This window comes from Protopterus annectens, chromosome 3.part0 (genome assembly GCF_019279795.1).
Source record: "Protopterus annectens isolate FY-2018-M chromosome 3.part0, PAN1.0, whole genome shotgun sequence".
Taxonomy (NCBI): domain Eukaryota; kingdom Metazoa; phylum Chordata; order Ceratodontiformes; family Protopteridae; genus Protopterus; species Protopterus annectens.
Window position 1 is genome coordinate 1,024,624,956 of NC_056731.1, and position 23,599 is coordinate 1,024,648,554.

The 23,599-nt window shown below is 38.5% G+C and overlaps 1 protein-coding gene across 2 annotated transcripts in view; it reads right to left on the minus strand.

The window, feature by feature from the left end:
* Positions 1-23,599, minus strand: part of ST6GALNAC6 (ST6 N-acetylgalactosaminide alpha-2,6-sialyltransferase 6) — a 574,938-nt gene that overhangs the window by 255,393 nt on the left and 295,946 nt on the right. For both annotated transcript variants that reach the window (XM_044065315.1, XM_044065314.1), the window contains one exon: positions 9,718-9,915. The gene's annotated coding sequence lies outside the window, so the exon portion shown is untranslated. The remainder of the gene's footprint in view (positions 1-9,717; positions 9,916-23,599) is intronic.

Consider the following 23,599-nt stretch of genomic DNA (forward strand, 5'->3'; position numbering starts at 1 on the left):
ACTCACAGTACCACGCCCCCTGTGAACACATTTCTGTATCCTCACTAATGGAGATTACAACCAGATAGTAAGCTAACCCCCCCCCCCCGGATGCAAACCTTGCTGCTGCCGCTCTTCCTTTGAGGGAGTGTGGCTGCATTCATCTTGCACTGTCCATCTTCACCCCATGGATGGACAAGCTCATTCTCACCAGCCAGTTTCAGTCCAGCAACACAGCTGCTAATCAAACTTGGATCACCTGAGCTATAGCTTTGGATTCATCTTTCTATGTCACTACAGCTGGCACTTTTTAGCCTCTTGGCAGCATCAGATGTGAATGAGAGACAGTATATGACAGAGTATTTCTCTACTGACTGGATGTATCCCACTAACTGAGCCTCTATGGCCTTTACTTAACAGAGGTTTGAGGTAGTATTTCTAGTGACCAAGGGAAATTTTCCCAGGTCAAGAGTGGCAGTACACAAGAAAAGTAGGACATTTTTCAAAGGATCGTTAGCACAATACCTGACTACACCTGACTGCAATCAATCGGTAACATAGTGCACAGCATAAAATACTATAGGCAATTCATAGAGAGAGAGAGACCAGTACCTTGGCATAGAGGGATAAAGCCCTAGCTATACCCCGGGTAAGCAGAGTTGGATTAGTGGTATAGGGGCATTTGAGGTGCATGCAAAGATCGATGGGTGTGCTCATCAAGGGGGAGGGGAGGGACATTTATTCAGATATCCCACTCCCAGAGTGGAAGCATAATCTGTGTAGAGAGGAGTAACCTTCTGATGGTTCCAGGATGAGAATAGGGGAGGGGAAAGTGACAAGAGGGTAGGTCATAAAGGGAAAAAAAAACCTCCACTTGTGGAATCTGTTACTAGTGAGACTCCTTGGGGCACCCTTAGGTTCCACACCAGCCCCAGCCCATAACTAGTATTGGTTCAAGGCTGAAAACGGAAAGAAAAGGCTGAAAGACCTGGGAGTGGATGGGGGCACTCTGATAAAAGCCCAGAAAAGGTGAAGAAAGGTAGGGAGGAAAAAAGATATAAATTCAAAATAGCTCTGTATGCAATGCATGCTAATAAGTGCATAGTGACATACAAATAAATAACTCCATGCCCAATGAGGAAACCTAAAATGGTCAACTGATCCAGAAACATATAAAACAAGTTTTCTGTGCTGCAATGCTTGTTTTTTACATTGAGAGTCATGATATGGTGTGAAGTGTGGAGTTGCAGCAGCTACAACTTAGCATGTGTGAATGGCCACCTTTGCAGCCAGTGTCTGTAGTGTTGTATGTTCTGCCCATCAGTATGAATGAAGGAGGTGCAGATAGCACCTGGCATTTTTCCAGCTGAACTGACCAACATATCATGGGTCAGTTCCATCTGAAGAGGGGACCATACAGTATCTTGTTGAACTTCACCTCCCACGAGTGGACTTGAGGGTGACGCATGGTATGCCATTCACATAGGTACTAAGGTATGTGTAACTTGTATTTCTAATGTGTTCCCATGCTAAGCTGATTTTTTAGGCAGCTGTATCACAAATCTTGAGCTATTATCTTGACATTATGTTTGAGTATATGGAGGCATATATCCAGTTCTCTGGGGCAGCAGAAGACAACCACTGCCAAACAGACATTTTATGACACTTTCTGATTCCTTGAGGTCCGGGGAGCCATTGGTTTCACACACACATACATGTCATCAAGGCTCTGTCTGTTCGAGGTACTGCATTAAATGAATAGGAAAGATTTCTGCCCCTTAACTGCATAGTGCCTGTAATACACAGGGCATTATTTATAATGTGTCTAATTGCCACCTGAGCAGTTCATAGTCTCATATGTGGCACATGTCTGACCTATAGCAAAGGTTCCTGCAAAGGGGCTACCAACAGGATCATTGAGTAGGTAGGTGTGCACACAGGTGAGCCAAACAGGTCTACACCCACACACAGCATGCAAGCAGGGAGCAGGTCACATAGAGTACATTGTTTCTGTGTTACAGGTGATGTCAGCTATTACCAAGAATCCTGGTTGATACCCACCCCTCACATACAGCCCCTAAGTTATATAGAAAATGGCTCATAATACAGCACTTACTGAAAAACACAACATAAACAACCAGGACTATGGGACCGTGCATGTTCATAGATTTGTACTAGGCTAACTGCCCTTGTGGGCCATTTTAAGCCTAGCCAATTACCACATGTGAGAATCAAACCTTGCACCTTGTGCTTGTAAGGTAAACACCTTAACTGTTATGCCAGTCTCCCACCTGCATGTGCATCACCATCATCATCATCATGTGCAGCATAACGAGGCATCCCATGTATTGGGCCATAGGAGTACTGTAAGCCACAATCCCTGCTGGCTGTATCTAGGAGTGTCATGCTGTTTGACCAAAGATGACAGTAAGGCCGTGTCTCCAATTGTCTCATGTCATGCATGCTAACCCTGCCATGGGCATGGAAGGGACAGGCTTATTGGCTTTAAAGTTAGACCTGAGTTCAGTTTCAGTGTGCCTCACTGAGGCATGGATGCGAGCAATAGTTGCCATCAGTGGCCACAGCAACACTGCATGCTGTCTGTCCCTATTCTCTACATCACTGTGCATTTGTTGTGCATCATCCCAAATTCCATGGGACACACTTAGCTTCTCCACACTGCTGTGGGCAGCAGCTGATTGTGTCGGGCCATTGACCCTGCACATCTGGTTAATGCTAAGTATCCCAGCCATGTTGTGGATGATCCTGGAGTCATGGTAGCAAGTAATTCTCCCTGCATCTATCTCTTTTGGTGTTTATACACACCTCTGGGGCAGTGCACATATCAGGTGCTATGTGCAATGAGGATGAATGCGGATACGGTGGGGACTCACAAATAAAAGTGAATAAAATTTGTTATTTTGGGATCCTGGTCTATTTTTCGTTGTATTTGCTGAACTCCATTTTATTTTCTTGTCGTTGTTGTTATACATACATAGGGGCCTCTGAAATAGTTGATGTGTATGACCTGTCTCCTTGTAGCATTGCAGACAATGGCACTATGTCACCAAACCATACCAATTGCATGTTGCCATCATTGTCAGCCACTGGTTCTCTGCTGACATCAGCACTATGTTGCTGTCTTTTGCTGGACCCTCCAGCATTAGAATTTGGGAGACAAAGAATATGCATAACATTGTCTATCTGCATCCATATGTCCCTATACCCCTCTTAGCTTACACGGTACTATACATTAATATATGGCTGTAACATGCTTAGGACATATATATCTTGTTGTACAGGCTGTTTCTCTTGCAGATCAATTTTGCCTGGAAAGACATATACACAGGTGGGTCTTTGCCGAGTCTTCTTTTCAGTCATACAGTGGAGTGTGTATACTAAACTGTAGTAAACAATACTAACTGGCGAACCCCTAAATGGATCACAGGTGGCTGCTTCCAGATCGGCTTCCACATTGAGACTGTCCCTGGATTTCACTAGATGATCTCCCAGTGTGGAGAGTGGCACTACAATGTTCTCAGCCTTTAGTGCTGGCAGTGCATGATCTGTGCTGGATTTATCTGTTTCCATGTCCATTGCCTTTTTCTTTCTAATGAGTATCATATCAATCACCTTTCATTGAAACTGTTGTAGAGACCTATTATGGTCACCCACAACATTCATATCCTGCACCATTTCCAGAGAAATCTGGCCCTGATCATTGCTGTCTGCAGCACCGTTGCCAAGGATGTGCATGCCATATATGTAGAGAGCCTGCATTAGCATTAGACTTGACCATTGCCTTTGTCAAGTGGCTATGCCAGAGCATATACACCTGTGGGAGAAACATGTCAGTTTGTGTATGTGTGGCATGTTACGGGATGGCCATCCTATGTCCACAGTCCTGCCTATGCACCTATTTCAGCTGTGACTAATGATTTACTCAGTTTCCCTATTGCCCATTTCTGTACTGTACCAATGGCCTCAGCCTGACCCCTGTTTACCACCTGTTTGTCAGCTGACGTTAGTGCTATGCACTGGATTCAGCCCATTTCATACTGTAGCCATGTCTTAGCATGTGACCCTAGAACCCCAAATGCCCTATGCTATGTCCTTTACAATGTTTGCATTGTACATGGTTACCTTCCCAAACCAGAGGCAGATGGTGCAGTGCCATACCAGTGCCCTGGGTTACCATTTGTTTGTGCATTGCAAAGTCTTCCTCAGTGTGGCTAATACCTCATACTGGGTCTTTTTGTCCTTGTTGACATACTTTACCAGGTGGGACTCCTCTTTAAACTCCTTAAATCCATCTTTAGTTAAGTAAAGCTGCAAGTCTCTACATTTGTTACTGAAAGTCCTGTATTCCACAGTTATGTTTGAGTAGGTTTGCACAACATGCTGCCATTGTTTTATATTTTGCTAACAAGGGCTGATTAGCATGATGATGATGCTAAGGTTAAGTGCTGCCAGTGTTTCAGTCACTACCATTGCACTTTGCTCTACCTAGATATGCTCTTGGTAGTCAAACATACCACAACTACTATGAGACACATGACCAGCAAGCATCCACTCATAGTCCTGCAGTGTAGCATTAGGGAGCTACAGAAGCACCACGGAACAGTGCTATGTTGTATCACATGTGATCAACATATGTAGGTTCATGCACATGGGGCTACTACTAACATAATTCTCTTCAAATGGATCTGACTGAGCAGCCATGGCTTCTTCAGGTGCTGTGGAATGCAGAGCTCCTTCATGATGTGTTAGGGTGAGTAACATTTTGTTTGTCCTGCAGAGGAGCTTTTCAGGAATAACTACTAGAGTCTTAAGCTGAACCTTGTAGACATTGGCTTCTTCACCTGAGCTTGCCAGGATGGTGAGTGATATCCCTCATCACCCATTCTAGTGAGCAGTGCTGCCATCACTACAGAGATGGGAGGTAGCACTACACTGACCTGCTTCAAGAGTTGAAGGCAAAGTCTAAGGAGAAATGGGTATAAATGTACAGTGAACATTTTTATTTTCAATATTAAGGTGTTGTGGTAGTTTACTATTACCGTGTGTGTAGTTAAGAGTGTAGACTTAATTTTGCAGTGGCAAAGGAGCACACATTGAACATGGCTGGATGCCAGCAAAGGCAGGTGCAACTTCCCTGTCAGTAAATTAAGTATGATGTCTGTGACAGTCTAATTTACAACAGGTATTATGTTGCTATTGTGTGTGTGTGTGTGTGTGTGTGTGTGTGTGTGTGTTCACATTGCATCATCCTTCTGTAGGACAAGTTGTAGCAAAGAAGGTGAGACTTGACTTTCCTCAGTGTGTACTGGCCAAAATATCTGGTGCTGTGACACTTGCTACCAGAGCTGTTTCTCAGCAGGAGAATGATGATTCCCTGAACGGAGCCAACCTGGACAGTTCAATGATTCAGTTTGTGACCCCTTCTTGGGAGGGGAGACAAATGCTTCTCTTCTGGTACAGAGATCTAGCCTGGTTTCTTGGCATCAGTTGTGTAGGTTGGTTGGTGGTGAGGAGCACTGGTAAGCTGGATACCCACGTCATTAATGTGTTTTTCCTGCCGGAATGGCTTCTGTAGTCTCACTACTGGCATGCCTTACCTATAAGGCCACTGCAGGAACAACAGGATCATAACATCAACTTCCCAGGGACTGCAATGCCTGGGTGTACCTTCAGGGCTGGACCGGCATTTCCTCATTGCCAGCAACCTACCCTGTCCCCATCCCAATATTTTGTCTATGTTTATCATCACCAATGTCTACTTTCTGTCTATGTCCATTCACTCCTCCCTTTCCATTTGCTGTCCCATCTGTCTCTATTTGACCTTTTCCCTCTTTCTCATCCATAACCTTCTCTCATCTTATCCACCTTCCCTTTATTTTTATATATTTAAAGGGAACTATTTTCATAAAAACATCCTCTCTGCCCAAACATTTTTTCTTATGGTTAATCTTGTATGTTTCCCTTCTGTATTGTCTTTTAATGGTTCCCTGTCCATCTCATTTCCTTCCCATTTATATTATGAACAAGGTTGACACGTTGATATGGCCTATCTGACAGCTGCTATGCAACCCTTCTTGTGGAGGACAAGAGTGGGATGCATCCGTAACTTTATATTGTGAGTTTGATCATAAACTAATTCAGCTGGGCTCTCCTGCTTTCCTTGTGAAGTGCACCATGTATGTCATGCACCCTGCTGTAACATTACTCCGGCCTTTGGGTAGCATAGAGCAACTTCTGCTGTGACCATTATGCTTGTATTTATTCAGGTGATGCATCACTCTCACTTGTCAATGTTGTTCACTAAGGTTACGGACAGCAAATCTGTATCTATCTCTTACTGAGCATGGATGCTATCTATGTAGTGCATTGGACTGCCATAATGATGATGTTTCTAGCATTACAAAATGTTTGTATTGGTTCGCAGAATTTCTTTTAGCAGCCTGGAAATAACACACTACACAAGTTTCCATTGGCTTGCAGAAGAGCAAAATTACATCCTTTTGACTTGCTGTTGCTGCAGGCAGCCTAGTGCACTCAGGAGACAGCTGTATGGATGCTTGCTGTTGCTGCAGGCAGCCTAGTGCACTCAGGAGACAGCTGTATGAATGCTTGCTGTTGCTGCAGGCAGCCTAGTGCACTCAGGAGACAGCTGTATGGATACTGCAGGTAGATGTCAAGCGCAGAGAGCCTTTGGCACAGCAGGGTGTTCTCTAGCTCAGCAGACGTGGCCAAAAGCAATTCTTCAATATTTCTGCCTCCCTGTTTCTGTTTGTAGAGAAAAGCTGATTTGATGTGTATGATGATTGGATTTTGCATTAGTAGCACTTCAATTGATGTGTAGTGGTGCACACGCACGCACACACACACACACACACACACACACACACACACACACACACACACACACACACACACTAGCAACATAATGCCTGCTGTAAAGGGAAGCACGAGTTTGGTGGTATCAGTAAGCTTTTATGCACTGTAGCTGGTGGCAGGAGTTTTTCTTGTATCCATTTAATTAACAGGAAGATTTCAAACATTTTTATTTATAATAGTGGTGATGTTGCCCTGCTATGTTATACTGAGTAGAACACCATCACTACAGGCCCTATAGGTGCTCGTCAACTGTGGTAGTTGTATTGCATATACAGTTGTAGCCATGTATATTTCAAGGCTCCAATACACATTCTACTTAATGATTTACACTTGTGAATGTGTTATGTAATGTTGGAAAACTATATTTATTTTTATGCTCATTTGTCTTCCATTTTTATCTTGTGTATGGCAGTTTATTCCCTGCTCTGAAATACTTATGAACTTGTTTTGTAGTGAATTACAAAGTCGTCATTGAAGGTTTTCTTTAATTTATATGCCTGAGATTGTGGTTTAACATGGGGAAAAGAATTGCTTGTTTCTCTCATTATTACTGTGACTTTGAGTGACTTGTGAATAGATGTAGAAGCAGTTATTTGATTATCTGCACTGATGATGCACACAGTGTGGTAATACAGCATTTGACATCTCAGATTGAACTTGATATTTGTTCTTTGAGTTCCAGTTTATGAAAAATATCTGTTTCTTTCACATACAAGCACAAATGAACATTGAGTGTATAAGTGGACTACACAACTGGGTTGAACTCGTATGACAATGTCCAACTCACTGACTCTTTACCGGTCAAATACATATTAAAAAAAACACAAACAATGTCTAAGACAAAAAGAGAAGCAGGAAATGTACAAGAAGAAAATGTGTCCTTCCTGCAGTATCTCGATTGTATACTTAAAAGTAAACGTACAAGAAGAAAAACGTGTCCTTCCTGCAGTATCTCCATTGTATACTTAAAAGTAAACGTACAAGAATAAAAATGTGTCCTTCCTGCAGTATCTCGATTGTATACTTAAAAGTAAACGTACAAGAAGAAAAACGTGTCCTTCCTGCAGTATCTCGATTGTATACTTAAAAGTAAACGTACAAGAAGAAAAATGTGTCCTTCCTGCAGTATCTCGATTGTATACTTAAAAGTAAATGTACAAGAAGAAAAACGTGTCCTTCCTGCAGTATCCATACCAAAGAAAATTAAACACCAACTGTGAAATGCCAAAATGAGCAAGCCAAAACTGCTCCCCAAACTGTAGAAGCACAAAAATAGTGCTAGGTAAAACCAAACAGCATCAAAGATAAAATACAGTACTGCAAAAAGTTAGTAGATAATAGTCCAAACAGAACGTAATCCAAACAGAGTTTATTTAAGCGCTTTTCGTCTGCTGCTAATGGCAAACTTCTTCAGAATGAAAAAACAAGTTCAGTCACTGCCATTTTATATAAATCACATGGTTAATTAGTAACCTAATTAAATGCTCGTTAAGTTTTAAAAAGCAATACTAAAAAAGTACCAGGAAGTAGTAGATTCAAGTGTAAAAGGTCAAAAAAGTTCAAGTAAAAACTATAAACATCAAAGTAAAATTAAGAATATGTAAAGATTCAACAATAAATAATACATCATAGTAAAAAATAAAAATATATATATACATATAAAAATAAATGTATATACTAATAAACATTTTGCATTTACTTCTTGTAATATATAATCAGTGAATTGTTACAAAATGTATTTGTTCCTATACTAAAGTGTTACAAAGTGTATAACAGTCTATCTCTTAAAGCTTAACATACTAAGGAAGCTGCCTATAGAGCAAGCCTCATTCAGACCAGGTGGATGGTAGGACCCCAACCTAATTTGCCAGTAAAGCTCTAAAACTAAGAGCTTCACTGCAAATGCACCCCCTCTGCTGTCATTACAGACTTGGTCAATTCCTATAAATTTAAATAAATGGTTTGGATATTCTGAAACATGTTTGGCCAATGCATTAGTAAGCTAGCATTTCCTAATGGCGTACTGATGTTCATAAATTCTTTCCTTGAATTTACGTTCAGTTTTGCCAACATAGTGGGCAGTACAGTTTTGACATTGGGCTAAGTATACTAACATTTTAGAATTGCATGTAAACCTGTGTTTAAGTTTGTATTCACTCCTGTCAATATTAAATCTGTTAGATTCTATAATATATCTACAGTAGTCCTTCCTGCAGTATCTCGATTGTATACTTAAAAGTAAATTACAAGAAGAAAAATGTGTCCTTCCTGCAGTATCTCGATTGTATACTTAAAAGTAAACATACAAGAAGAAAAATGTGTCCTTCCTGCAGTATCTCGATTGTATACTTAAAAGTAAATGTACAAGAAGAAAAATGTGTCCTTACTGCAGTATCTCAATTGTATACTTAAAAGACAAAACTTGTATTAGCATGGTTTTGTATTCCATGATTATGCACAAAGCAAAATAAACCTCTTTAACACCATTTTTGCTGGGGGGGGGGGGCACCTCTGCACACTACATAGCTAAATATATTAACTTTGGGATCACACAACAGTGGGGAAAAATGGCAAACTCCCTGTCACTGCTGAATCCATTCCTACTCCAGTATACACTGTAATAACTTGAGCACTGAAAAAAAAATACCGGAGTCAGTTGTTTAAACGTGATTAACAGTTGTATAACTAATAAACTGAATGTTACCCTAAGATAATTTCAAATACAAGTTTATTTCTACATATTAATATAAAGCAGTGCAGCAAAATTTCCATTTTCTTAAAGAAATGCATTGAATTGAATACATGTGTTAAGTAATAATGACTAAAGTCAAACTAAATTACCTTGATGAATTTTCGCATGTCTAAGAAATCCAAGAAATGCGACCCATGGAATGTCCCTATTGGCTGGTCAGATAATTCCCACTGCAATATCAATCTTTGGACTGGATAGGACATGGCCTCAGTTGATATAATCCATTAATACTTAGACTGCACTCAGTAGGATATGCATTTTAAGTTGCAGCTCATATTCCAAATTCCCTGTAGCAAATCAAAGCAGAGATGAAGATACGCAACATAATACAATACAGAAATAAATGAGAACTCAACATCCAGCTTAAGTAAAACTGTTGAGTAAATAAATACACAATATTTTCTTTAACATATTGAAAAAATTACAATTTGCCCAACATTTTATCCCACACAATTCTGGAGGCATAATTTTGAGAAGAAGGCGGCAGAGGATCATTTAATTAAAAATAAAACTTCTTACAACCAGGAAAACACTTTGTTGTCTCTATTGTATAATTATGAACAGTATAAGTCACTGATAAACAGACATGTATATATATATATATATATATATATATATATATATATATATATATATGTATGTATATATACATATATACATCTACACACACACACACACACACACACACACACACACACACACGAGTGCGTATGCAAATGCATATGCAAATATGTAAATATGTTCCTGAGTTCTGGAGTACCACAGTGGTGATACTCATCCATAACAACTGTCCTACCATGGACCTTAGTAACTATATATCTATTATCCTTAAGAGTCTGATCTGCAAAGCTATGGAGAATATGATAAATGATTGCATCAGTTATATAAAAAATATCATTATGCTAAACCCATAAAAACCCTTAAGAGTAAAGGCATGTGAATGCTTATTCCTGGTCGTGAAAATGGCAAGTACAAATACTCAGTACCTCTGAAAGGGGCAGAGGGTAAAACATGAAATCGGAACCCACCTGCCTCTGTAGGGGAACCGCTTCTGGGCGGATTCTTGTGGTGGGGAGATACTTCTGGGAACTGACCTCCAACAGTGGTTCCTTCACCTGCAGCCCTGTGGTGCTTCCTGCTAAAGCGTCGTATTGGTCTCTGGTTCCTGTGGTAGGCAACTCTGTAGACCTTCAGCGAGTTATTAATGATGACAAGTACTCGGCTCATTTATTATAGGAAGTTTCTTTATTAGCAGATGAGCACCGCTTATTTGATGGAGATTCTGCCTATTAAATCTACCTGACGTCAAAAGAGTCAGACAGGCTGATGAGTGTGGTCACACTGTTCACACAGTGTATCTTGACTTATCCAAAGCTTTAGATAACATGCTGCATGTGAACATTGTAAGCTAAATGCTTTAAATATAGAGCTTTATGTGATAAGATAGTAAACTGGTTACAAGACAGAGCTCAAATAGTTTTTGTGGCAGATGCCTAATCTCAGACCATGAAGGTCATCAGTGGAGTTCCCCAAGGGCCTTTAGTAGGGTCCTTCCTTTTCTGTATTTATTCTCAGATATCCAAACTAAGAACTCAGACTACTGGTTATGTAAGTCTGCAGATGACTTCAAACTGGATGACTGATATTAAGAGCCACTCTGAGACTTCAGAGCCATAGCCAGGGTGGGGTGAGGGAGTTGCTGCCCTGAGCTAAAGCTGTCTAAGGGCTACAACTGGCAAATGCAATAGTGTACAAGTGCAGTATCAGCACTGATAAATGAATGGCAGTACTGCATTTATGGCTTAGCATGAAGCAGTTATTTCAATGTGAGTATTTGTGTGATTAAGTTATATTAGTGCAGCAAGCTGCTTGTTACAATTTTAGCAAGCAGCTTGCTACAGTTAAAGCAGTTTTTTTTCTTGAACTGTAAGAAGAGCTTTTGTGACAGCTGTATTCATCAGAGAAAAACTTAACCAGGTTTAATACTAGGTGTACTAAGAAAAGACTCAAGTTAAATGGGAAAAAGTATAGTGTAATTTAATGTAGCAAACAGCCCCTTTCCTCAATATATAGTTTACAAAGATTCAAAATAAAACCTGCTGAAGTGGCTGAATAAACATAATGGAAAAAACAAATACAATTAAGTAAAAAAACAAAGGTTCAATCGTAAAGGCAGCACAGTTTATTAAAACACTAACACATGCTAGGCTTTCAAACAAATAGTTCTTTCTCAATGCATACTAAAACAGGTTAAAATGCTCCATTTTATATATGATACCAGCCTATCATACATTGTCATCAGTTCACATGACTAAACAATTCAGCATGATTGCATACCTTTATTTAACACTCAACATATAGATGAACTTAATAATAATAATAATAGTAGTAGCAGCCAGGGTGATGTATAAACACATAAAACAAACAATAAAACAATTTATAAAAATACAAGAATGCAGAAATACAGGGATATGTATGTATACACTCAAATATGTATATATATATATATATATATATATATATATATATATATATATATATATATATATATATATATATATATATATACACATATATATATATATATACATATATATACACTCAAATATTTAAATATAATTTTGTCTCTTTCAAAACTGGTTTTAAACTATTTATATTATTTAAGCCAGGACACATGTCAGCTCTGAAATAATTAATCCATTTGTACTCATTTAGATCAGTAAGATTAACTATATCCCCCCTCTTCTAGATTTTCATATTTTCTGTAAAACTCTAAACTTAAAAGTATGTTCTGATCCAAAGTTCATTATATGTTTGCTTAGTGTATTTGTTTTAATATTTCTGCATATATCAGACAAATGAGATCCAATCCTTTTAGTTTCTGATTAGTTTTACCTATATAGAAGCAAGCACATGCTTCACAGTTAGCAAGCTATACTACATTCTCAGTACTACAAGTAGCAAATGTGGTAAATTTAAATATTTTGTGTGTAATTAGATGCATAAATTCACTATTAGTATTAATATATATATATATATATATATATATATATATATATATATATATATATATATATATATATACACAATTATGACATGGTACAGTATCTTTCTTACTAATTATTAGCCCATCCTTATTATTACTAAAGGTTCGATCTTTATAACATAAGTGATGTCTTAAATTTCTTTCTTTCCTATACACAAACCTTGGTCGGTCTCCTACCACATCCTTAAATTCACGGTTTGATTGTAAGGTAGCCCAGTTCTTAGGAATCGCTTGTTGAACGGTGTTAGTATGTCTATTAAACTTCATAATGTAGCCCAAATTATTATATTTGCTATAATTATTGCTATCGGCTGTTCCTTCTGTCCTTATATCATATTTATCAGATAAATAAGGTGCACCTAAATCATGTCAGTATGCTAGTACAAATTATTGTTCTTATCTAATATTTTAGAATTATAGCCTCTAGAATAAAAATCATTAGTCATACTATACATTTCTTTCATAAAATCTTCATCATTAATATTTAGTCTGCTTGCTCTTAAATATTGACCATGCACTACACTATTATGCATGAATCTAGGATGCATGCTACTGTAGTGCATATAACGTGTAGACTGTAAATTCTTTCTTTGTATCATAGTGTTGAATTCACTATCCTTGTACATAACTGCAATGTCTAAAAAGTTGACAGTCTCTTCAGACATATTGGTATCAAAATGTAAAAAGGTGGAAGAACTTTCTAGTTTTGAAACAAAATCTAGTAAAGAATCTTTGCTACCAGTCCAAATAAGAGAGATGTCATCCACGAAATGTTTATAAAAAACTAAATCAGCATGAAAAAAGCTGTCATTATTATAAATAAACATCTCTTCCCACCTAGCCAATACCAAATTGGCGCAACTGTTAGCAATGGGGGGTACCCATTGCTACCCCCAATTGCTGGTGGAAGAATTCATCGTTATACATGAAGACAATACTGTTAAGTATGACATCTGAAATAGCACAAAACATTTCTACCTTCTCATTTAGAAAGTTACTGTGGGCTACCAAGTACTCCCTTATATATTGAATACCTATACTATGAGGTATGATAGTGAACAGTGATTTTACATCCATAGTAACTAATAAAATATTAGAAACAGTTGCAGATTTAGACCACTTATATAATTCTTTCAAAAAGTCATTAGTGTCCTTAATAAAACTTGGACTAAACTTAAGAAGACCAGATCATTTTTTGTTCTAAATATTTTGACAAAGCAGTAGTAACCCATTGGGAACCAGATACAATTGGTATCATAGGTGGTAATCTTATATTTTTATGAATTTTAGGCAATCCACATATAACTGGTGCTACAGTGTTGGCAACATATAATAAACTATACAGATCTGCAGTAATAGACATATTCATAAGTAGATCATATAAAAATGATTTAACTCTATAAGTAATTGCATTCACAGCTGTGACATCTATTCTTAAGTCAAAGGATGATTGAGCAGAACATACATCCATTCATAATATTGTGTAGCATCCATACTCACAATCTTACCTCCTTTATCTGCTTGCTTTACATTAATAGCAGACATTTCACTTTATCTAATGCAAACCTTTGTTCAGAAGTAACATGAAAATATTTATTACTAGATTTAGTTTGCTGAAAGAATATATCATACATTTGATTCTCACATAAGTTATAAAATGCTTGTATTACAGGTGAAAGTATTGGAACAAATACACTGTTACATTTTAACACATTTCCCACATTATTTGAGTTACCATATATTTTCTTTAATTCCACATTGTGAACAGATAGCCCAAGTTCTGTTAGGGCATCAGTAATATTACCTTCTACTTTTTGGTCAAAAGCAAAATTTCAATTTCACCAAAAACATGCTTAGATAAATTAACAATAGTGTTATCAATTGAGCTGTTAGAGAAACTTTGTTCAGAGTCACAGCTATTTACTTGGCTAGGGTCTTGCTTTGAGTCACTGGCCCTATCTGCATTGCTGCATTCAGTCCCATTTGCTTTCTGGATATCTGTTCCTTCATTCCATCTAGCTTTAATTTGGTGTTGGTAGATCTTGACCTGCTTTGGCCTCATGGAGACTGAGGTATTTGTAATGGAAGATTTAATTGAAATTTGTTTTCTAAAAAACAATATTATCCTGGTTGTGACCATTAGAGTATTTGGTATTACAACCAAGTGAATTATCAGCAGCAAAACAGTCCAAATCAGCAATGCCAACTCCTACTCTAATTAAATTTGAGTTGGAGTTAATTGTCGTGTTAAGATTTTCAGTTAGTCCTTGCTTCGTAGCATAAGAAGAGGAAGTAGAGGGCTGTTCTTCGATAACGCGATAATCCAATCGCTCAGTCCTGTTGTCAGACGGTGTCCGCCCAACTACCTGATACATCTGGGTTCTCGGCCAATGGAATACATTGCCGAGTTTAAAATCATTGATATCTCTGAGCAGTTTCTTTTTCTAAATGTAAATTAAGTTATATTTTTTCCGCCTGCTGGTGACCTGTTAGATAGCTTTGGAACCAACTGAGAGCAGAGGGGCTGAGGTTTAGGTTAGAAAGTTCAGATAAAATCTTGTGCTGGGACACTGTATCAAAGACGTTACCATATCAAGAAAGAAAGATGAGACTATTTTGCCTTCATTCCTATATTGACTGATGGTATTAGTGAAACTCAAGAGAGCAGTTGTAGTGCTAACGTTAGGTCTAAATCTATGCTGAGAAATGACTAAAAGGTTGTTATTTAAGAGGTAGTGCAGTAGTTTGGAGTGTGTACATTTTTCCAGAATTTTGGAAAGTGGAGATAGAACGGCTATAGGTCTGTAATTTGAGAGTTTAGTTATTACCTGCTTTGTGTAGGGGGATTATTTGGGAGACTTTCCAAGATCTGAGGGGCTTGGTGTTCAGCAATAGAATGATTGATGACAATAGATACATGGTAGGAAATAATGTTAGCTGGTATCTTGAGATATTCTGCTGGTAATTTGTTGGCTGCTATTGTTGATGGTGTTAGTAATTTTTATGGTATTTGTAGGGACAGAATGGAAGGAGAAGGTATTGTCACTGTTTGTTGTAGGGGGTATAGTTGGTGGAGTGGGGCTATTAGGTTCGGTGATTGACAGAATGGTTTCAATAAAGTACATGTTAAATTGCTCAGCAGTGGTATTTAAATTATTTGGTAATGAGGGGGACTGGAGTAGATGCTTGTCCAGGATGAAGGATTCTTTTGACAGCTGACCAGAATTTTTGTGGGTTTCTCTGTTTCTTTTGTAGATTAGTGTATTTTTTATTTTAATGTGTTTTTTGGTTTTGCTTCTACATTCCTGATATGTTAGATGATTTGACTGAGATTTATTACCATGCCACAGTTCCCAGGCCTTGTCTCTTATTTTAAGAGTTCTAGTTTCCTTAGTTAGCCATGGGGTATATTTTGCATTAGCTCGAATTGTCCTAGGGGATGCTGATTTATTAAGAATATTGAGGAATGTGTCATTGAAATGTTTGATGGCATCATTCAGGGGCAAGACCTTTAGAGGACTGCAATTACATTGATTGAGATTGGATAGCAGAGTCTGGAAGCTGAAGTTTTTGTATTAAGGACTTGTTGGTAGATGGTATGTTTAAGATGGTTAGTATGTTGCCCAGGTAAAAAGGTTGATAAGTGGTCAATGAGGCTGTCAGGAAGACAACCAGAGTGTTGATAGTTTGCAGGGTTGTTGACTAGTGTCCAGTCAAGGATAGATTGTCTATTTGATCTTTTGTCAGTTTTGGTATGGCATTGGATGATTTGTGTAAAGCTAAAGTCATATTCTACTTTCATAACCTATTGTTAACAAAGATTGCTTTTGTCCTTCTAGACGTCTCCAGATCTGTGTACAAGAATCCTAAAAAGTATCTATAAAAATATTGTATTGTTATTCCACATCATTTTGAATAAAGTGGGAAAAAGAGAACCAGAAAAACAAAAAATAATAAGAAAAAATGTATGATGATGGAAACAAAATATACACTTAAATTACAACTGATTTAAAATGGTATTTAAAACCAACTGGTAGAATAAAATAAAATTAGTCATGCTAACAATGTGACAATTTTCTAAGTTCCAGTACACTTTTAATTGAACAGTAGTAGTTTGTCCAGGCTTCCTATAATAGTTCAGCTTTAAAATAGAATATGTTTTTTACAATTGACTTTTTAAATGCAAAGTGTATATGTATATATTTATATACATTTTTTGATTGCCAAATGGACTAAGGTTGTTATATTTCCAGCCATGTAGTATATTGTCTTGGATAAAGTCACAGACTTAATAATCTACTTAATAATCTGGTTAAATAAGAGGTACCACATCATTATAAATTTTATTTAATATACATAAGGGTTATATTATTATGACAACTACTAAGTATGGCAGGACCAGCTCGAATGTCACACAGATGGGGGAAGGGATGTGAATTTAACATGTGTACCAATAACACTTTGTTTTACAGCACTATAAACCACTCCCTTGCCTGATAAAAAGTGTATATATATATATATATATATATATATATATATATATATATATATATATATATATTTAGAAAGATTGTGAGGAAACTATTAGTCTATTTTTGTTTTACTTGGATCCCTTGTCTGTGTACTTAAAGGATTTTCGAATGGAAACAGACTGCCTGCCTTGCTTGTATTACTTTCGAATAATTAATAATTCTGTACAATTATATATTTATTTATTTATTTTTTTTTTACTTAAGATGAGTTTAAGCTCACTACTTCTACTACTATTGTCTGATCTGATTAATATACAGTGATTAACTAGAGATATATGGAATGAAAATCTTCCACACAGAGAAGTTTCTTACACTGATTTGTGTATATATACGCACACACACACACACACACACACACACACACACACACACACACACACACACACACACACACACACACACACACACGTATATAATATGGGTCAAATTTCTGTTTCTTCAAAACCCAAAACAGCGAGTCTTAATTGGTGAAACTACAATTTTCCGAAAACTAACTCCACTGAAAAATAGGAAATCGAAAATACGTCAATAGAAAAATAAAAAAACACACACAGTCTCCCCCACACACACCCTGTAAATTATATATACCAATTTCAATATTGCACTACAGTGACAGAAATTATACTTTCCCCAATGTCCACTGTACTGCAATCTCCATTGAAAAGCAATGATCGCTCTTACATTAATGTACCAGACACTTCATCTGATATTTAACTGTTAGCCTAGAGGGCTTCCTCTGTACCTTAAGTGCTAGCCACAACGTTTGAGAATTCATTTTATGCTCAATTTCTGAGAGACTTGGTTGGCTACAATCACCTGCATTAGAAGCTGAAGTGCAAACTTGCAGTATTGTATTTTAATTTTCTGTTAAGTACAAACTTGCAGTTTTAAAAGTACTGCATTTAATTGTTTCTGTTGCCTAATTGTTTCATTGAATAGTGTGCTGTGTGTCTCTCTGCAGTTAGTTCCCCACCGACCCTCCCTGTTCTTGTGTTGGTGGCTCTGGAATTGCCCGCCCCTCCTGTAAGTCTGTATTTGAACACTCCTCCTGGGTCCATCTCATTTGCTCACTTAACCGAGTACAGTGAGATCATATTCTGAGTCTAGTGTTCACTCTGCTTAATACACAGAGAAAATTTGAGAAGGCCAACCCACTTAGGTTCTTCCTTCCTCTCTCCTTGCACTTTACTATAAAAAAAAATTGCACTTTATTCATCTACTTTTACTGTATTTGTGTTTCCTCCTACTTTATTTTGCTTTTGCCTCTTCTTAAAAGTACTCAGTTTTATTTATTCTGCTGCATTTATTACTGCTTGGTAGTAGCCTGATTTAAATTGTAACTGTTATTTTAAGTCTTTGGTTTAAGCACTTGGACTTCATACCTGTTGTTTTACATTAAGAAGGTTTGTGGTCTGCACTGTTGTGGCAGGACAGGTAGCTTACATCCTTCTAAGCTGGGAATTGCTGATTGAAGGCTAAGTGTCTGCTATTCTAAAAGTGTATTAGTTCTGGTTTAAGCACTTGGGCTTCAGGCCAGTTATTCTACATTAAGAAGGTTTGTGGTCTGCACTCTTGTGGGAGGAGAGGCTGGATTCTGCCCTTCTGAGCTGGGAATTTCTGGTTACAGGCTTATTGTGCGTGCTTATTTGAGCTGTTTCTTTCTGAAATTGGTGCACCTTGTTGCTGTAGCATAGACCAGATTTAGGCCTGCTGAATCCAGCTTTATTTGTCTAACTTGTGCACTGATCCTGGCCATCTTTTTTTGAAGAAGGTTCCCCTACACCCTAGTGGCAGGAGTGTGCAGTTAAGAGCTTGTCTGATTGAAGACTGCTGAAACAGGGCTCAGTTTTGAGCTTTTGTATGGTTAATTGGGTAAATTGTTTAAATCAGTTTGTTTGTGTTCTATTGTTTTATATATAACATAAAAATTGCACTTTATTCATCTGCTATTACTGTATTTGTGATTCTTCCTACTTTATTACTAGCTGCACTGACTACAACTCTGATCTGAGATATATAACAATAAGTATCCTTTTTCTGTGCATTTAAAGTGTTTTTTTGATTGTATCTGCTTTATTTTCTAAAAAAAAAAAAAATACTTGTTTCCCGCCATTCTAAGCCAGTATAGTCCAGTTTTCAGGTTTGTGCTGAATTCAGGGCTGTGTTACAAATCTCTGTTTGCCCATACCTTACTTGGATAGAAGGAAGTTTCTCTGTTCACCTGTGAGAAATGGGAGCTTTGAGCAGCCTATCTGTCCCTGCAGGAGTGGTTTCAGCCCAGAAATTAGTAGTTTATTGGCCATTTTGGGCTAATTTCTATCTCTTTCATTTGCCTGCTATAAAAACCACATTTGCCTGGTTTTGCGTGCCGGGCAGGGTTGGTTAGCTAGGGTATAACTATTCCCATCTCCACAAAGTCTCCTCTTCAATTTTTCCCTTGGAACTAGACAAACTTTTAAGTTAAGCACTGAAGTCATTCATTTCTCAGCCTGGAACTTGCTCAAAACTCATAGCAAGCACTTATAAACCCTAGCACTAGACCCCCCCCATACTGTACAGAAGGACAAGGCTCTCTTTTTGACCCTACCAGCCATTCAGTAAAACAGTTTACGTCCAGGCATGTCCAAATGACAGTTTCAGGTGTACTCTCCAGTCCAACTGGTGAATCTGGGCATTTTGAGGCAATGTTACAACTGCCTCATGTACACAGACAACCCTCTCCTCCTACCATCAAACACAAATACATGTGACAAATGCAATCATACAGCCAAACTGGAGGTGAAGCTCTCTTGACCCAAGACTGGATCAGACAGTCAAGAGGAGAAGGGAAATACATCACACCACCAGTCTCGCATAGACCCATTAAACCAGCACCGGCAAAAAACACACATAAATACATGAAAACATACTCGGAGGTTCTAAATAAAAATCTGCAAAAGCAACAGAGACCTCCAAGGCAGACATCCAAGCAACCTCCACCCCCAACACAAACCATGAAACACATACTTCACAAAACCAGTGTGCGACTCAATCACAGCTCTTAAGGCAAAATAACATATCCAAAATACTAGTAATAGGTGACTCTATAGTCAGGCACACTGACATCCCACTCACTAGGCTGAATAAGGAGAAGGTTACTGTTAGCTGCCTGTCGGGTGCCATGATCCGCCACATAACACAAACACTCAGGTCACTCCAGAACAAGTACAAATATGACTCTGTCATTGTCTATGTTGGTGTGAATGACCTGAGCCTTACCTCACTGGACTACATGAAAAGAGACATGGAAGAGCTCTCTGATCACATAGCCCAGGCTGGTATAACCCTGACCCTGAGTAGCATACTGCCCTCACCAAGAATGATACCACACTATAAAGAAAAAATGATCAATTTCAACAATTGGCTAAGTTTCTGGTGTCATTCAAAGGGGATCCAGTGTCTGTCCACCTGGGATGACATGCTTGACAAGCCACACTGCTTTGCTAGAGACGGCTTACACCTCTCACCCTTAGGATTTTGAATACTGGCCAAGGCTCTTGCCACCCCCATAATGCCATTTTTAGGCAAGGCTCAAAAGACAAACCCACCACTGTAAATAGCACAAGTAAGAAAAAACGGAGGGTGATGCTACTCAATGCCAGAAGTCTAAACCTCAAAATGCATGCACTCGAGGCACTCCTCAGTATGGAGAAAACTGATATATGTGCAGTAACAGAAACCTGGTTTATAGCTCTAGAGAGCACACCAGCACTACCAGGCTACAACTTATACCAAACATTTCAGCCACAGAACCCGGACCGAAATATAAAAGGCTGGGACGTATCCATATTCATCAAGGATATCCACACCTCCAGGTTAGTGGCACAGTACGATGCTTTAGAGATCATCCAAGTGCAACTAACAATGGGCAAAACTGCAATTCAAATTGTAGCTTGCTACAGATCACCTACCATGTCCCAGGACCCCCATTCTGTGTTTCTGGAAACACTGGGAAACAAAGGTCCTATCAAACACCCTAATATTAGGTGATTTAAATTACCCAAACATTAACTGGGAGAGCAACTCAAGTACTAAGTCCCTTGCTCAACATTTCCTAGAATTTATAAACTCAAATGCCCTGGATCGACTAGTCAATACTCCCTCCAGAGGAGACAACATATTGGACCTGGTCATCACCAACATGGGTGACCGGTGTTCCACACCAGAGGTCAACCCCTCACTGGTTAGATCTGACCATAAACAAATCACTTTGGATATCCCCATTCCCCCACCCCCAACCCCGGACAAGGAAACCACCATGAAAAACTTTTTAAAAGCAAACGTCATGTTACTTAAGACCAAGGTGGAAAGTTTTAAAGCCGCCATGCTAAAGGATAATGCTGTCCATGCTGCAAACTCCTTTATGAATGCATTCTACGGGCACCTAGAAGAATGCATGGATCATGCTATCCCAAGCAAAACCAAGACTCACTCCTCCAAGAAAAGAAAACCAGTCTGGTGGACCCCTGCCATAAACAAGCTATACAATAGAAGGAGGAAACTAGTACAGAAAAGAGTAAAATCCCAAGAAGTGAAGACATCCCTGATCAGTATCAGATCCCTTATAAAATCATCCAAGACAAGCTTCAAAAGAAAAATTGCCAAGGACTCCAAAGATAACCACAAGGCATTCTTTAGCTATGTCAAGAATCTAAGTGGCAATGCTCATATCTGCTCGGAGTTAGTGCAGAATGGCACAAAATACACTGAACTGACCAACATTGCCAACATCCTGGTAGACAGGTTCAGTGCAAACTGCACCCCCCTCACCTCCAAAAGGGCCCATAACCATACCAGAAGAATGTAGAGCCCCTAAAATCACAGACACTCTGGTCAAAACAACCCTCACCAAAGCTAAAAACACAGCATCAGTGGGACCGGATGGTGTCCCAAGCTGTGTCCTACATGAGCTCAAAGACAAACTAACCCCTCACCTAAACACACTGTTCAAACTCAACCTTTTCACAGGCTACATACCCATAGAGTGGTGCACAACAATAGTTATTCTGCTCCACAAAGGTGGAGCCACAACAGACCCTGGGAACTATTGCCCTATAAGCCTGACTAGCTTGGTCTGCAAGGCTATGGAGCGCATCATCATCATGGAGCTCATTAACAGAGACATTGGGAACCTCCAAACACTGGACCCTACCCATTTCAGCTTTGGTAAGGGTAGATCATGCCTCCTGAACCTGGTGGACTTCTTTGAGATAGTTACCAAGGCTATAGACAAGGGAAAGGTGGTACACATAGCCTACCTAGACCTCAGAAAGGCCTTCGACACCATTTCCCATTCTGGTATTATAGACAAGCTCACCAGCCTGAACATAAACCCCTACATCACAAGATGGGTTGCCAGCTGTCTCATGGACAGAACCCACATGGTGAGAGTTGCGGGAGCTAGGTCCTACTCTAAACCGGTTCCAAGTGGTGTTCTCCAGGGCTCAGTCCTAGGACCCCTCCTGTTTGGCATATACTTCTCAGAGGTACATGCAAGCACAGGAGGACTATGGCTGCCCAAGTTCGCAGACAACTGCAAACTAAACTCAAAACACTGAAAACACGTATCATACATATACTGAGTTTAAACAACATAAATCATAGCACTTTCCACCAAGTGTAAGCAGGGAGGCAAGCCCCTCTGCACCCCCCATACCCCCTGCTACTTAAATATATCAACTCCAAGATTGCACTTAGTGTGCTTGCCCCCCTTTTTACACTTGGTGGAAAGTGCTATGATTTATGTTGTTTAAACTCAGTATATGTATAGGTGTTTTCAGTGTTTTGAGTTTTCAAGATTTTGAAGTTTCAGTGTTTTGAGTTTCAGTGTTTTGAGTTTTCAGTGTTATGAAGTGAATCTATATATATATATATATATATATATATATATATATATATATATATATATATATGTACATATTTGTATATGTGTGTGTGTGTGTGTGTGTGTGTGTGTGTGTGTGTGTGTGTGTGTGTATATATATATATATATATATATATATATATATATATATATATATATATATATATACACACACACACACACACACCCATACTCGCACCAATTTCAAATATATGACTTTGGCCATTTGTCCCATAACTTTCAACCTAATTTAACACTGGATGGGAATACACAGAAAGTGACCACCTTCTTAATGTGGTGGGAGGCAAGTACTATTTTGAGAGATGATTTTATGCATCACCACTTGCATGTGTTTTCTGTGTTTATTGTGCACTGCTGTTTGGTTAACTCTGAGTATTAATCTTTGGATATAACTTATTTTTATCCTTAAAGTATTAGTGAATTTTTCCTTGTGGATTATTTTTGTTTACATCTTCATTGAATTAAAAGGT